This window comes from Lithobates pipiens, unplaced genomic scaffold, assembly GCF_037356315.1.
Source record: "Lithobates pipiens isolate NorthernLeopardFrog02 unplaced genomic scaffold, aLitPip1_a1.2 Scaffold_19, whole genome shotgun sequence".
NCBI classification, from domain to species: domain Eukaryota; kingdom Metazoa; phylum Chordata; class Amphibia; order Anura; family Ranidae; genus Lithobates; species Lithobates pipiens.
The window spans coordinates 38,870,633-38,883,846 of record NW_027507764.1 but is presented as its reverse complement, the minus strand read 5'-3'; the positions used below and the strand labels follow the sequence as shown (position 1 = coordinate 38,883,846).

Here is a 13,214-nt window from a genome sequence, read left to right as displayed (position 1 = left end):
ATGATCGCTCGTGGCCGGTGGTCATCGTGACCATCGGCCATGGGGATTGGCACCCCCGCAGTGCAGCACGTGCGCACCTGCTATCCTGATCCCGCAAGCGGACGTATAGCTATGAGGGCTCGCGGGATCGTGCCGACCTGCCGCAGTATAATGACGGCGCCTTGCTGGATCGTACCGACCTGCTGCAGTATAATAACGCAGGCATGGAGGATTGCAAGATCGTGCCGACCTGCCACAGTATAATGGCGGCGGCTCGCAGGATTGTGCCCACCTGCCGCAGTATAATGACGGCGGCTCGCAGGCTCTTGCCGACCCACTGCAGTATAATGACGGTGGCTTGCAGAATCGCGCCGACCTGCCGCAGTATAATGATGGCAGCTCGCAGGATTGTGCCCACCTGCCGCAGTATAATGACGGCGGCTCACAGGATCTTGCCGACCCACTGCAGTATAATGACGGTGGCTTGCAGAATCGCGCCGACCTGCCGCAGTATAATGATGGCAGCTCGCAGGATTGTGCCCACCTGCCGCAGTATAATGACGGCGGCTCACAGGATCTTGCCGACCCACTGCAGTATAATGACGGTGGCTCGCAGAATCGTGCCGACCTGCCGCAGTATAATGATGGCGGCTCGCAGGATTGTGTGACCTGCTGCAGTATAATGACGGCGGCTCGCAGGATTGTGTGACCTGCTGCAGTATAATGACGGTGGCTCGCAGGATTGTGCGACCTGCTGCAGTATAATGACGGCGGCTCGCAGGATCATGCTGACCTGCTGCAGTATAATGACAGAGGCACGCAGGATCGTGCCAACCTGCCACAGTATAATGACGCCGGCTCGCAGGATCGTTCCAACCAGCCGCAGTGTAATGACGGTGGTTCGCAAGATCGTGCCGACCTGCCCCAGTATAATGACGGCGGCTCGCAAGATCGCGCCGACTTGCCACAGTATAATGACGGCGGCTCGCAAGATCGTGCCGACCTGCCGCAGTATAATGATGGTGGCTCGCAAGATCGTGCCAATCTGCCGCAGTATAATGATGGCGGCTCACAGGATCCTGCCGACCTGCCGCAGTATAATGACGGCAGCTCGCAAGATCGTGCCGACCTGCCACAGTATAATGACGGCGGCTCGCAGGATTGTGCGACCTGCTGCAGTATAATGACGGCGGCTTGCAGGATCATGCTGACCTGCTGCAGTATAATGACAGAGGCACGCAGGATCATGCCAACCTGCCACAGTATAATGACGCCGGCTCGCAGGATCGTTCCAACCAGCCGCAGTGTAATGACGGTGGTTCGCAAGATCGTGCCGACCTGCCCCAGTATAATGACGGCGGCTCGCAAGATCGTGCCGACCTGCCACAGTATAATGATGGCGGCTCGCAAGTGGTTAAGTAGCATAGATTGGAATGGGTGCCCTTGAAATTAATAGGCTGCAACTTGGCATGCGACTTTATCTATTTGCTGCATCTAAATATTTATTTGTTACATCTAAAAATATCTACTTATTACATGTAAATATTTATTTTTTATATCTACTTATTACATGTAAATATTTATTTGTTACATTTAAAATAATCTATTTGTTACATGTAAATATTTTTGTGTTACGTCTAAAAATATCTACTTGTTCCACTTAAATATGTATTTATTACATTTAAAAGTATCTATGTGTTACATGTAAAGATTTGTTTATATTTAAAAGTATCTATTTGTTGCATGAAAATATTTATTTCTTACATCTAAAAATATAAACTTCAAAACGAGAAGGGACAAAATTGAACTGAAAATGAAAGTGAAAAAGAGCTTCAATTGCGCGACCTAGGTGAGGTTTAGTGAGATAATATAAATAAATAAATCATCAAATGTTATCAACAAAATCAATAAATAATATAAGTTACAAACAGTGTCGTTCATCCCCTAAGGGGAATTTTTTTTTTTAATTACCCAATGACTAAATCCATAAATAAATAAACAAACAGTGTTATGTGAATAAATTAAACAAATGTCCACAGCGTATAAACAAAATTGAACTGCAAAGTTGAAATAAGTCTCTCGGAAACTTTCGCCGAAGTGGAAAAAAAATAAAATAAATAAAAATATAAACTTGTTACATGTAAAAAAATTATTTGTTGCATCTAAAAATATCTACTTGTTACTTGTAAATATTTATTTATTACATTTAAAAGTATCTATGTTTTACATGTAAATATTTATTTATTACATTTAAAAGTATCTATGTGTTACATGTAAATATTTATTTGTTACATTTAGAAGTATCTATTTATTGCATGCAAATATTTATTTGTTACATCTAAAAATATTAACTTGTTACATGTAAATATGTATTTGTTACATTTAAAAGTATCTATTTGTTGCATGCAAATATTTATTTGTTACATCTAAAAATATTTACTTGTTACATGTAAATAATTATTTGTTACATTTAAAAGTATCTATTTGTTATATGTAAATATTTATTTCATTTAAAAATATCTATTTGTTACATGTAAATATTTATTTATGGCTTCCACTCAGCCAACGAATAAAATTCAAAGTACTAACAATAATTTACAAAGCCGCCCACAACTCTGCCCCTAGTTACATCACTAACCTAGTCCCAAAATACCAACCAAGCCGCTCTCTTCGGTCATCCCAAGACCTCCTGCTCTCTAGCTCCCTTGTCACCTCCTCCCATGCTTGCCTCCAGGATTTCTCCAGAGCTTCTCCCATCCTTTGGAACTCCCTACCCCAATCTGTCTGACTGTCCCCTAATCTATCCATCTTTAGACGATCTCTGAAAATGCTTCTCTTCAAAGAAGCCTATCCTGCTTCTAACTAACACTGTTTTACTTCCTCCATCAGCTCACCCCCCCCCCCCCCCCCCACAGCTATTACCTTTTGTATCAATTGACCCTTCCTTTTTTAGATTGTTGATTTTTGTTTGTTTTGTTTTTTAACGAGCAGGGCCCTCTGATTCCTCTTGTACCAAATTGTAATGTAGCTGTAATGTCTGCCCTCATGTTGTAAAGCGTTACGCAAACTGTTGGCGCTATATAAAACCTGTATAATAATAATAATAATTTATTACATTTAAAAGTATTTATTTGTTACATGTAAATATTTATTTGTTACATTTAAAAGTATCTATTTGTTGCATGCAAATATTTATTTGTTACATCTAAAAATATTATTATTTTATTATTATTATTATTATACACGATTTATATATATATATATATATATATATATATATATATATATATATATATATATATATATATATATATATATATATGTATATATATATATATATATATATATATATATATATATATATATATATATATATAAACTTGTTACATGCAAATATTTATTTGTTACATCTAAAAATATTATTATTATTATTTTATTATTATTATTATGCACGATATATATATATATATATATATATATATATATATATATATATATATATATATATATGTAAACTTGTTACATGCAACTATTTATTTGTTACATCTAAAAATATCCATTTGTTGCATGCAAATTATTTATTTTTTACATCGAAAAGTATACCTTCGTTACATTCTACACATGTGTTACGTTCTATACATTTCTGTACATTTGTCGCAGGTCTATTGATATTATTGAGCTTTTTTTTTTTTTTTTCTGTTAAGGTCAGAGCGAATGTCTCCGTCTCCAGAACCCTGCAATAATATCACGTGACGCAGCCTGGAGTAAGACAACAGTAGGCGAACGTCAATAAAAAATCGGCGACCAGCGCGAGCTCTCACTATTACCATCACACTGCAGTGCTACGACGCTCCAACACTACCAGCCCTGCAACCATGTCCCCTCTCCAGACCTGAATGACTCAGTTTGATTTAAGAGCGTGATTTTAATACCGCCCAGCCCCTCTCACACCCCAATTGGTTAAGCGAACGCTATTAATATTTATCAGGCTGCCTGCACACATGCGATTGGCTACACCGCATTATTTTTTTTTCTTCTCTCTCCCTCTCCTCTGTAATGCGGTCTCCTCCTCTCAGCACAGACTTGCTTGCTTAGCTCTGCTTTGTCTAGTGATACAGAGCAGGCTTCAGCAATTCCCTGAGTGCAAAGGCACCGTTTAAGCAAGAAGCAAGAAGCTAAAAAAAAAAAAAAAAAAGCTGCTTTGGATTTTGCATCAGTATTATAAATTTTTTTATTTTATTTTGTTTCCTTGGAATTCCACCCTTCGCCCTTCTGATTCAAAGTTACAGATGCTTGGGACTGAATTCATTCATGGGAAGATGCTGTGCATTTAAAAAAAAAAAAAAGAAAAAAAAGAAAAGGAGATTCTGAAGAAAGATTGTGTATTCTGATCACATCCTCTGAGTAAAAGAGAAGAATTACGGATGCTGGTCTCTTATTAGACGGACGCCAATGCTGCCGCTAACTTGAGATTTTTTTTTTTTTATAAGGCTGTGATGCTAGTCGCCTATCCTGTTGCAGTGTGAAAGATTGCGGTGAGTATTGAACCTGCTACATTGTGTTGGGTGCTGTTTGGCATGGAAAGTGATGCAGTGGTCTGTTCGGCATGCATAAAAAAAAAAATAATAATAAAAAAAAAATATTCAGGCAAGGCGGTGCTTAATTAAAAAGCAACAATGATTTGCAAAGAGCGTGGTTGCACCGTCGCGACTGCTAACGGGTTGCAATGTGTTGCCGCACATTGCTCGCCATCTCGTTAATAAAAAAAAAAAAAAGTGCAAGGTTACTATCAAAGCCGAGCCACTGTTTTATTATGTTCTGTAGCCCAAGTAACCTCTTTTCATAAGCAACTGAAAGGTTTCAAAGTCAGCCGCTCCGTAGAAATACATAGCGCTGCAGCTATACGCAGACGCAAATGCGTGCAAAGGTGATGTTTATTTCCTACGTAGCCAAGTGCAAAGCGTTTTCTTTTTTTTTTTTGCTTTTTTTTGTATGCTTTTTTTTTTTTGCAGATTCCACCGCACTGGTTTGTTACAGTGCTGTGATTGTTGATGGAAATCACGTACAGACTAATGCAATATGGCCGGTGGGGTACTGCAGGATCGCAGAATCGGTTGAAATATATATTTTTTTGGAGCGTTGCATTATTTTTGGTTGGTCGGACTGCCTTTGTTCTATCGATTGTTTTTTTTTGTTTTTTTTTTATACCTTTTTCGACCACAGCTTGTGATGTATATGGCTGGCCTGTAGTAGATTAGGTCATCTCAGAGGGGAAAGGGGGGGGGTATACCTCCTCTCATTCCAGAATAACATATATTCAATTGTTTTTTTGCTAATGTGTAAAAAAAAGTTAATTATGTTCCAGTTTTGTAAATGTTGGTGAATAAATAAATAAATAAATATATATATATATATATATATATATATATGTGTGTATATATATATATATATATATATATATATATATATATATATATATATATATTTATTTAGTTATGGATTGGTCATGCTGCAAAGTTTCACTTCCTTCCTATGTATCAATACATTTTACATTTAGCATGCATGCAGTTGAGTGAATGGTTCCCCAATTTTAAACTCAAGAATTATTATTATATCATTATAACATTATTATAACATGAAATATTATTATTAATAATGTCAAATAATATATTAAAATAAATAATTAAATAATAATAATAATACTTATTATTATTATTATTATTATTATTATTATTTAATAAATTAAATATTGCAGCTTACCAATCCTTAGATGTGGTGACTTCAATCTTTTTCTTTTTTTTTTCCTAGAATTTTTTTCTTATTTTTTCACTTGCAACACAACAATACACTTCCTGCCCTAGGGGGACAACACTTACTGATTGTGCTGTATCTGTGAAAGAGCAGCGTTGTCACCCTGGGCTGCTTTCCTGATTTGGATGACAAACATCTCCTTCTTTCTCCTCAGTCATCACCCAGAGGGGTCTATGTATTGTAATTTTTCAGAAGATAGCTGGGAAAGCTGATAGCATTGTTTGAAATAGTTCAGAGTGCACAGGAAGTTAGAAGGACACTGCATTTCTGTCAGGATCCGCAGGTATTTTCTGTATTTCAGAACATGTTCTTAGACTAAAAAAACATAAAATGAATGCAGCCACCGCATCTAAGGATGGTGAGCTGCAATATATTACGATTTTGTTTTTGGGTTTAGAAATACTTTAAAGAAGGTTTATAAAGATTTTCAGTTTTGTGTGGAAGTGTTTATAATAGGCAAAATAGTTGTTATGAGTCAAAGCCTGTACTACCCGGTCATTGCTGCTTTGAGTGGACATATTGGCAGTATAAATACCAAGAGAGAAGACACTCTCACTTCAAACCCTAACCCGAAATGCTAACTTTATCCTACCCCCCCCCCCCTCCATCCTAATCCAAAGCCAAACCCACTCCTAACCCCTCTCTGCCCTAATCCAAATCTTAAACCTCCCTACCCTAATCCAAATTCAAACCCAACCTTAACCCCCCTCTGAGTTAATCCAAATCTTAACCAAATCCTAACCCCCCACCCTAATTCAAATCCAAACCCAACCCTAACCCTCCTCTGCCCTAATCAAAATCCAAACCCAACCCTAAGCCCCTCTGCCCTAATCCAAATCCTAACCTAATCCTATCCACTCCTACCCTAATTCAAATCCAAACCCAATCATAACCCCCCTCTGCCCTAATTCAAATCCTAACCTAATCCTATCCACTCCTACCCTAATTCAAATCCTAACCTAATCCTACCCCCCCACCCTAATTCAAATCCTAACCCAACCCTAACCCCCCTCTGCCCTAATACAAATCCAAACCCAACCCTAACCCCCTCTGCCCTAATCCAAATCCTATCCACCCCTACCCTAATTCAAATCCAAACCCAACCCTAACCCCCCCCCCCCCTGCCCTAATCCAAATCCAAACCCAACCCTAACCCCCTCTGCCCTAATCCAAATCCTAACCTAATCCTAACCTCCCCACCCTAATCCAAATCCAAACACAACCCTAACCCTCTTCTGCCCTAATCTAAATCCAAACCCAACCCTAACCTTCCTCTGCCCTAATCCAATTCCTAACCTAATCTTAATCTTCCCTCTGTCCTAACCCAAATCAGAACATACTCCCCCACCCTAACCCAAAGCGTAATCTAACCCTAATCCCCCCCCACCCTAACCCAAATCCTAATATAACCCTAATCTTCCCTCTACCCTAACCCACATCCTGACCTAACCCTAACCCCACCTCTACCATAACTCAAATACTAACCTAACCTAACCCCCCCTACCCTACCCCCAAATCCCAACCTAACCCTAACCCCCCTCTCTACCGTAACCCAAATCCCAACCTAACCCTACCCCTCAACCCCATCCTAACCAAAATCCTAAGCCCCCTCCCCACCTTAACCCAAATCATATTCTAACTCCTAACCCCCCTCTACCCTAGCCCAAATCCTAACCTAACCCTAACCCCTCTCGCTACTGCAACCCAAATCATAATCTAACCTTAATCCTGCCCTTTGCCCTAACCCAAATCATAACCTACCCCCCCTCTACCCTAACCCAAATCCTTACCTAACCCTAATCTCCCCTCTGCCCTTACCCAAATCATAATCTAACCCTAACCAACCCCTCTACGTTAACCCAATTTGTTACCTAACCATACCCCCCCCAGCCTAACCCACATCCTTACCTAACCTTAACCCCCCTCTCTACCATAACCCAAATCCCAACCTAACCCTACACCTCACCCCCATCCTAACCAAAATCATAACCACCCCCCCACCCTAACCCAAATCGTAACCTAACCCTAATCTCTCCTCTTTACCCTAACCCAAACTCTACAAACTCTAACCCAACCCTAACCCCTAAATCTAACTCTACCCCCAACCTTAACCCAAACCTTACCGTAACTCTTTACTCTAACCCTAACCCCCTTTCTCTTTCTCTCCACCCAAACCCAAACTCTACCATAACTCCTAACTCTATCCCCTCGTCTATCTCTACCTTAACCCAAACCCTACCCTAACCCCTAAATCTAAACTCTTACCCTTATCCTTTCTCTCTCTCTTTCTCTGTATTGCTCTACCCTATCAGAAACCCTACCTAATCCCTAAATCTAACCCTACCCCTAAACTTAACTCAACCTTACCCTAACACCATAACCCCCCTCTCTCTCTCTCCACCCAAACCCAACCATAACCCCTAACCTTAACCACCTAACCCTCTCTCTCTCTCTCTCTACCCTAATCCCTAAATCTAGCCTTACCCCCTAACCCTAAACCAACCCTTACCCTAACCCCTAACTCTTACCCTTACACCCTTACCCCACTAACCCCATCCCTTTCTCTCTCTCACACTCTTTAACACATTTTAGTGCCAAAGCTACATTTGAATTCGCAATTGTGAAATGGCAAAACCTTCCCAACTTTTGTTATATATTTTATTGTACCAGATATATTGATCGACTATCACAATTGGAATTTCTTCTATTAGCTTTTGTGGATTGTCTATATATAACTGTATACTCCCTGTTATATTTCTTGCGGCAAGAAAAATTGGAGCCTCATTAGTAATAATTATATATCGCCCAAGGAACAAACGAGAATTCATTGGCTTTATTCATGTAAATATGTGGTGCTGATAGTAGAGAATCATTTGGTGCGCAGTTCATTGTCAATTCAAAAACAATATTTCTTTTGATTGATAATTTGATAATCGACAAATTGATAGATTAGATATGTATTTGTTAGCAGGGATTGGTCAGCCATTGAGTGGTCATCCTATTCATATCACGTAGCCACAGAAGGATAGTCTGGTATTCGGATACAGTGCGGCCAAACCGATTACCACTTAACACCTTAATAAGAGTCAGACACACCTGATACAACATACCCAAATGTTCCAACTGTGAAAATCCACAAGAAATTGAAGCAATTTAAAAAAAAAAAAAAAATATGATGATGAAAGCTGCCCGGTGTCCGGGGTGCATAGTAATTTGGCGTCCGTGTTGGCACTTACAGATAGAGCTGAATGCATTCATCTTCACTGCTTGAAGTGTTAGAAAATGGCAGCTTGATGTGAGAATTTTTGTTCAGGTATGATGAATTCCCTGTTTTATTTATTTATTTATTTATTTATGTTTTTAAAGATATTTTATTGAATTTTCAAAAAAAAAACACAGACAAACATATCACAAATTAAAAAGATAGAACCCAGTATCTCCACTACAATTATTTGCCCAGTATCAATATGTTAATCTTGGGATAATATAAAAAATGATATTATTTAAAAAAAGAGAGAAAAAAAAGAGGGGGGAAAAAAAGGGAAGAAGAAGGGAAAAAAAGGGGGAGGGGGGTTAATAAATTATTAATGAATTATAAAGAATATTTTACTGGTCCATCTTTCTACGATGAATTCCCTTTAATTGTGGAAATGACTTCCGTCAAGTGAAAATATTGTGACAGGTCTTGGCGGTTCGATCCTCAGGACAATAATGGACCCATCCCCCTACATTTTAATGAGGCATTGTCCTACCTGTGGCCTAATGAAAGATATACCCAAGGAGTTGGCAGGGTTGTGAAAAGATCAAATATTCATAAGTTAACCGGAGCTGTGTAAACCTAGGGAGGATTTCATATGGCAGTGGCTGACAATGATTTTCGCATCCCATAGTGATTTTTGGCCCATGTCCCAGGATCTCCACCTAGGGCAGGCATTCTCAACTAGAGTTCCTCCAGAGTTTGCTAGGGGTTCCTTGAGCTGTGGCTGATTGAACTCCCCTCCCCCTTCCCATGTGATATTGACTGCCTGCATAGTTCTGGGATAAACTCCACTTAGCAGAACTAACTGAATGACATCATTGATCTTATTAGTTGTCCTGCCCGTGGCCAATTATGGCTCTCCTCGCTGCCGGCGATGTGTTTGGCCAAGCATGCGGGGTCACAGTGCATGCTTGGCCAATCATGAGCCAGCAATGCACTGTGATGGCGTAGTGCATTGTGGGCCGTTCGTGCCACACAAATTTGGCGCGAATGGTCCACAAAGTTCTGAATTTGCCGAACAGTGTTCGAGTCGAACACCGTGCTCATCACTAGTAAGGAGCATTCTTCCAAATGACCATCAATGTAAGGGGATTTCTTCTCACTGACCACCAATGTAAGGAGCATTCTTCCCAATGACCACACATGTAAGGAAAATTCTTTCCCCTGACCACCAATGTAAGGAACAATATTTCCACAGGCCACCAATGTAAAGGGAATTCTTCACAATGACTACGAATATAAAGAACATTCTTCTACTGACCTCCAATGTAAGGAACAATCTCTCCACAGGCCACCAATGTAAGGGGAATTCTTCCCACTGATCACCAATGTAAGGAACATTCTTCCCACTGATCACCAATGTAAGGAGCATTCTTCCCACTGATCACCAATGTAAGGAACATTCTTCTCACTGATCACCAATGTAAGGAACATTCTTCCCACTGATCACCAATGTAAGGAGCATTCTTCCCAATGACCACAAATGTAAGGAAAATTCTTTCCCCTGACCACCAATGTAAGGAACAATATTTCCACAGGCCACCAATGTAAAGGGAATTCTTCACACTGACCACGAATATAAAGAACATTCTTCTACTGACCTCCAATGTAAGGAACAATCTCTCCACAGGCCACCAGTGTAAGGGGAATTCTTCCCACTGATCACCAATGTAAGGGGAATTCTTCACACTGACCCCCAATGTAAGGAACATTCTTCTCACTGATCACCAATGTAAGGATCATTCTTCCCACTGATCACCAATGTAAGGATCATTCTTCCCACTGACCACCAATGTAAGGAACATTCTTCCCACTGATCACCAATGTAAGGATCATTCTTCCCACTGACCACCAATGTAAGGAACATTCTTCCCACTGATCACCAATGTAAGGATCATTCTTCCCACTGATCACCAATGTAAGGATCATTCTTCCCACTGACCACCAATGTAAGGAACGTTCTTCCCACTGATCACCAATGTAAGGAACATTCTTCCCACTGATCACCAATGTAAGGATCATTCTTCCCACTGATCACCAATGTAAGGATCATTCTTCCCACTGACCACCAATGTAAGGAACGTTCTTCCCACTGATCACCAATGTAAGGAACATTCTTCCCACTGATCACCAATGTAAGGAACATTTTTCCCAATAATAACCAATAAATTGGTTTTAGCAAAGGTTCCCCGAGACGTACATTTTTTTCAAGGGATCCTTGAAAAAAGGGTAAAAAGATTACAAAGGTTTGATCTAGGGCAGAACTATACTATAACTATGTACATAACTATAATATAATAATGCATATACATAACATATATACATATATACATACATAACTATACTATAACTACGAGCAGGGCCCTCCTGTACCTTTTGTATTGAACTGTTCTGTAATTGTGTTGTCCCTCTATACATTGTAAAGCACTGCGTAAACTGTTGGCGCTATATAAATTGTGAATAATTATAATAACTATACGTGTTCAACTGTTTCCCCGAAAATAAGACCTAGCATGATTGTCAGTGATGGCTGCAATATAAGCCCTACCCCCCAAAATAAGCCCTAGTTTAAGTCCTTGTATGTCTTATTTACAGGATAGGGCTTATTTTGGGGGAAACAGGGTATGGCTTATTTGGGGGGGTAGGACTTATATTGCAGCCATCACCGACAATCACGCTAGGTCTTATTTTCGGGGGAAACAGAGTAGTTCTATTGTATATGTTTATTCAATCACCATTCAGTAGCACAATGAAGCTGACTATAGCTGCTATGGAAGGTGTAGGTAGGAGACACTGGATTCAAAAACAAGTTAGATGTACACACTGTATGGAATAAAGTCTATAATGTGGAGGTCAGTGACCTTGGTGGGGCAGATGTCATACCCAACTCTACCTCTAGGGGGCTGTTTGGTCTAAGAAGTACAGAAGAAAAGGAGCACCAAACCCACTGTTTGTAAACAAAAGTGTATTTGTTTAAAATGGTTATAAACTATATCTATATGGATATATAGATATATCTATCTATCTATCTATCTATCTATCTATCTATCTATCTATCTATCTATCTATCTATCTATCTATCTATCTATATATATATTTTTTTTTTTTTTTTCATAACAAGCATGGTATATTTGCAGGGCTGTCTTTAATATTGATTGGACCCTGGGCAAAACTTTTCTTGGGGCCCCCCATGCAATTTTGCTCTCCACCTGCTCTGAGACATAAAAGAAATAGCAGACTCAAAATCAGTTTACTGAATAAGATCAGGCAGCTATTGTGATTGGTTGCCAGAGGTTACAGCGTATCATTACTGCTCACTGGCTGGTTGCTAGAGGTTACAGCACACATTACAGCTCACTGGTTAGTTGCTAGAAGTTACAGTACATGATTTCTGCTTGTTGATTGGTTGCTAGAGATTACTTTGGATATGACCTCAGGGGGGGCATGATATACATATCAATGCTGCTGGCTGCTGCTATTTACATATGAATGTCGTTGATATTTACATATGAGTGCCGGTAATTTACATGTAAACACAGAGTCTGCAGCTGAGACATCTGTACACAACAATAGGGCAGAGCTGGGCAGCATTAGTAGCAGCACTTCACACTGAGATACTGGGACACAGCACAGGACTAAAACCTCAAGGGGCGAGGGAATTTAAACCAGGATAGTTGGCAAGTATGAGGCAGCTGCTTTGGGCCCCACAACAATGACAGGGCCCAGGGCAGCTGCCCCTTTTGCCCTGCCTTAAAAAGGGCCACGTATATTTGGCAATGGTATCGCACAATGTGGTTGTAAAGTGCATGTAAAGTCAGAACGTTTTTTTTATCTTCATGCTTTCTGCATCCTATGCATCAAGGTAAAAAACCTTCTGTGTGTAGCTCCCCCCCCCCAATACTTACCTGAGCCCCCTGTCTATAAAGCGATGTCCACGAATGTCTCTGCCATCTGGGACTCTCTCTCCTGATTGGCTGAGACACAACAGTGGTGCCATTGGCTCCAGCTGCTGTCAAAGTCAGTTAGCCAATCAGGCGAGAGAGAGGGGGCTGAACCGGGGCTATGTGTCTCACCGTGTGACTCGGCTCAGGTGCCCCCCATAGCAAGCTGCATTTGCATGCAGACCAATCTAAGCCTACATTCACATTGGGCCGATTTGGCATGC

General features: G+C 40.1%; 1 protein-coding gene across 4 annotated transcripts in view; it reads left to right on the top strand.

The window, feature by feature from the left end:
- The first annotated feature begins 4,035 nt into the window (after positions 1 to 4,035).
- The window catches only part of ADCYAP1R1 (ADCYAP receptor type I), a 335,354-nt gene continuing 326,175 nt past the window's right edge, over positions 4,036 to 13,214 (top strand). The window contains exon 1 of one of the 4 annotated variants that reach the window (XM_077490662.1): positions 4,036 to 4,514. The gene's annotated coding sequence lies outside the window, so the exon portion shown is untranslated. The remainder of the gene's footprint in view (positions 4,515 to 13,214) is intronic. The other 3 variants (XM_077490663.1, XM_077490664.1, XM_077490665.1) reach the window with 3 other exon arrangements.